This window comes from Pan paniscus, chromosome 5 (assembly GCF_029289425.2).
Source record: "Pan paniscus chromosome 5, NHGRI_mPanPan1-v2.0_pri, whole genome shotgun sequence".
Taxonomy (NCBI): Eukaryota; Metazoa; Chordata; class Mammalia; order Primates; family Hominidae; genus Pan; species Pan paniscus.
This window is the reverse complement of record NC_073254.2, coordinates 107,409,277-107,414,194: the sequence shown is the minus strand read 5'-3', so window position 1 is coordinate 107,414,194 and position 4,918 is coordinate 107,409,277.

The window sequence follows — 4,918 nt, the reverse complement described above, 5'->3', positions numbered from 1 at the left end:
GGTGTGGAGTGAGTTAATCATCCCCTCAGGGAGGGCATTAATCTATTCAGAAGGGATCTGCTGTCATTTATATATATATATATATATATATATATATATATATATATATATATATATATATGGGGGGGAGGAGAGGAGGAGAAAGAGAAAGAGAGAGACTAGTTACAACTAACAAAAATGTCAGTATTTTAAAATTAAATGGATGCAGTGATGCTGAGTGTTATGAAATTCAACCTATATGAAATATGTCTGTAAAAAACTATATAGTTATATAGCATTCTAACACTAATTGTGATGACTTAATTTTATTTGTAAGATTGCTTGATCTCCTTTTTTCCTTAGCAGAACCTATATTTCCTTTATAATGAATCAATAAAATAATCAGGGTAGTATTTGTTATATTGCAACTCCCAGACACTCACATTTACCTTAATAATTCACTGTTTATGTTAAACTCTGCTAGAAATGACAGAATATTTTGACTGGAAACTCACATGTATATTTTTAAAAGATTTAATATACCACAATTTCCACTGTTACTGACACTTTCTGGAAAGTATGAGAGTAACATTTTCTATTATTTATCATTCTTTTATTAGAAGTGGGATAAAACAGCTCAGTTTTATTGCTGCTTCTCCTTTATGAGCCACAGTCACTGATGATACAACAGTTCTCCCAAAATTCCATGAACTTATTTACACCATCTATCAAACTAAGACTTTTTAACAACCATCTATACTTTGTTAAAAAAAATTCAGATTACTGAGACCAGAAAGGGTCTTAGCAGCCAAGAATTTGTTATATATAACTATTTTAAAAACAACAACAAAAACAAAAACAAAATCTTTTCTACATACGAGAAAATTCTTCTGTATTTGTTCACATGCCAGCCCACAGAGCTGTACAAGTATGGCTGAAGAATAAATTCAAGATGTGCCAGTTGAATAAATAAAACAGGTAGAATGCAAAACCTTAGTCATTTCTTCACACATGTATAAATTGTTTTGGGGAAAACAAATCTGTATTTTAACAAGTAAACTTTTAATCCTGAAGTTTAAGTTGACTAGCTATTTTCAAGTACAAAACTAATACAAGTTCCAATTTTAAAAGCTGCAGAACTAATCATAAAGTCAAGGCATGGCAATAACTTACTCTGACATTACCACTCACCTAAGACAAAACCAGTTAATGTCTAGCACACTTCCATCAGAACTTTCTTAGTCTTCCCACTAGTTTCTCCACCTTCTTCTCTTACTTTTTGTTTCCACTGCAGCTGTCACTCATTTACTTACATATGATATTGACCAATCTCTAGTTATTATCACCTTGAGGATCTATTTATTTTTAAGCTGCATTTAAAAACCTCATTTACTGTGTTAAAACAGTAATGACATAAAACATACATACACATAGATTAGCAAGGATGCTGGGAACCTGGCATTACACTGCTCTTGGCTAAGTAATTTTGTGATTAATTTGTGTGCGGGCCTACCTGCAAAATAATTAATCAGGCACCCCTGGCTGTGCAATCTGCCCCACTCTTATTTCTTCTTCATTTTTCCATCACCCACTTCTTGTTCCCTTTTCCATGCATGATTAAGAAACTGTTATTTATCTTTTCTTAAAAAAAAAATAGAGGAGAGTAGAACATTTCACAGGTGCCTGTAAAAAAGGTCTAAACTAAGGGGTATTTGCTTCATTTGTTTCTCTCTGGTAAAATGTTCTTTACCTTTTTCTTCTGTCCATCCTCCTGTGACGGAAGCGTGCAATGGAAAAAGGAAGAAGCAAAGATAAAGGACTGCCCATTTACCCAACTCCATGAGAGTCATTTACATCTCAAAGTGTAAGAATAGTAAGCCCCTGAAATTAATAACACACAATGTGAGAGGCTGTACAGATGGTCCTACACCGAGAGTCAGGACTAGTCATTTTTGAATGATTTTCCCTTCTTTAGCAAAATTCTTGCTCAGGGAGTTATTCCAGAATACTTGACTACCTATTAATATATTGTACATGCAAATTAGACTAAGATATAAAGAATATAAGAATTACTTTAAGGGAAACACTTAATCTTCAAACATACATTTTAGAAATAAGCACCTCAATAGAAGACAAAACAAAATGACCAGAATCATAAAATGTTAATGAGCAGGAACCTTATTAATAATGAAAGCATTTCCTTTAAAAAACAGAGAATTATAAAATGGGCAAAATATTTTAATGAAAGTATAATACACTTTTTTATAGTTTCACATGCCACATTATCTTAATACTTAAGAAACTAACTTGAAGTTTGGGGCAGAAAACCTTAAAAATAATTTAAATTAGTTTAAACAAGTTTGGGATAGAATCAGAGGACTTCATGGCTTGAGGGGAAACATAGCATAACCTCAAATTCTCACTTTACTACTTATAAGCTGTGTGTCTTTAAGTGACAACTCTGATTCTCAGTTTCTACCTTTATAAAAGGAGCAATACTATCTATTGCATAGATAGGTACTAAATGTGTGCATTAATTAAGATGACACATTTTAAAAGATGCAGATGTTCACTGAATGGTAGCTACTTTCATACTCACCATTTAGTCTAACTCCCCCTTCTAAACCCCTTTCTGAGAAACCCAGACCCAAGGAGATGTCTTTACCAGGAGGGTGCAATCACCTAGGTCTCCCAATTACCAGCCCACCAATATTTCACCACCTCACCCCATCTTACTCTTGAATTGATAAAAGGCCTTTGCATGTATATTACAATATTTAAGAAACAAAATTATAATCACTTAAGTTTTAAAAATTGATTATATATATGTTGTTTTTAAGGTAAAACATACTTTCTAAAAAAGTATCTTTCCTGCCGGGCAGGGTGGCTCACGCCTGCAATCCCAGCACTCTGGGAGGCTGAAGCGGGTAGATTGCTTGAGGTCAGGATCACTTGAGGTCAGGAGTTTGAAACTAGCGTGGCCAATATGGTGAAACCCCGTCTCTACTAAAAATACAAAAACTAGCTGGGTGTGGTGGCGCGGGCCTGTAATCCCAGCTCCTTGGGAGGCTGAGGCAGAATAATCGCCTGAACCCAGGAGGTGAAGGTTGCAGTGAGCCAAGATCGTGCCACTGCACTCCAGCCTGGGCGACAGAGTGAAACTCTGTCTAAAAACAAAACAAGAGGGGAGGAGCCAAGATGGCTGAATAGGAACAGCTCTGGTCTACAGCTCCCAGCATGAGCAATGCAGAAGATGGGTGATTTCTGCATTTCCATCCAAGGTACCGGGTTCATCTCACTAGGGAGTGCCAGACAGTGGGCGCAGGTCAGTGGGTGCGCGCACCATGTGAGAGCCGAAGCAGGGCAAGGCATTGCCTCACTCGGGAAGCGCAAGGGGTCAGGGAGTTCCCTCTCCTAGTCAAAGAAAAGGGTGACAGACGGCACATGGAAAATCGGGTCACTCCCACCCGAATACTGCGCTTTTCCGACGGGCTTAAAAAATGGCGCACCAGGAGATTATATCCCGCACGTGGCTCAGAGGGTCCTACGCCCACGGAGTCTGGCTGATTGCTAGCACAGCAGTCTGAGATCAAACTGCAAGGCGGCAGTGAGGCTGGGGAAGGGGCGCCCGCCATTGCCCAGGCTTGATTAGGTAAACAAAGCAGCTGGGAAGCTCGAACTGGGTGGAGCCCACCACAGCTCAAGGAGGCCTGCCTGCCTCTGTAGGCTCCACCTCTGGGGGCAGGGCGCAGACAAACAAAAAGACAGCAGTATCCTCTGCAGACTTAAATGTCCCTGTCTGACAACTTTGAAGAGAGCAGTGGTTCTCCCAGCACGCAGCTGGAGATCTGAGAACAGGCAGACTGCCTCCTCAAGTGGGTCCCTGACCCCTGACTCCCGAGCAGCCTAACTGGGAGGCAGCCTCCAGCAGGGGCAGACTGACACCTCACACGGCCGGGTACTCCAACAGACCTGCAGCTTAGGGTCCTGTCTGTTAGAAGGAAAACTAACAAACAGAAAGGAAATCCACACCAAAAACCCATCTGTACATCACCATCATCAAAGACAAAAAGTAGATAAAACCACAAAGATGGGGAAAAAACAGAGCAGAAAAACTGCAAACTCTAAAAAGCAGAGCGCCTCTCCTCCTCCAAAGGAACGCAGTTCCTCACGAGCAACGTAACAAAGTTGGACGGAGAATGACTTTGACGAGCTAAGAGAAGAAGGCTTCACACAATCAAATTATTCCGAGCTACGGGAGGAAATTCAAACCAAAGGCAAAGAAGTTGAAAACTTTGAAAAAAGTTTAGAAGAATGTATAACTAGAATAACCAATACTGAGAAGTGCTTAAAGGAGCTGATGGAGCTGAAAACCAAGGCTCAAGAACTACGTGAAGAATGCAGAAGCCTCAGGAGCCGATGCGATCAACTGGAAGAAAGGGTATCAGTGATGGAAGATAAAGTGAATGAAATGAGGCGAGAAGGGAAGTTTAGAGAAAAAAGAATAAAAAGAAACGAGCAAAGCCTCCAAGAAATATGGGACTGTGTGAAAAGACCAAATCTACGTCTGATTGGTGTACCTGAAAGTGACGGGGAGAATGGAACCAAGTTGGAAAACACTCTGCAGGATATTATCAAGGAGAACTTCCCCAATCTAGCAAGGCAGGCCGACGTTCAGATTCAGGAAATACAGAGAACGCCACAAAGATACTCCTCGAGAAGAGCAACTCCAAGACACATAATTGTCAGTTTCACCAAAGTTGAAATGAAGGAAAAAATGTTAAGGGCAGCCAGAGAGAAAGGTCGGGTTACCGACAAAGGGAAGCCCATCAGACTAACAGCGGATCTCTTGGCAGAAACTCTACAAGCCAGAAGAGAGTGGGGGCCAATATTCAACATTCTTAAAGAAAAGAATTTTCAACCCAGAATTTCATATCCA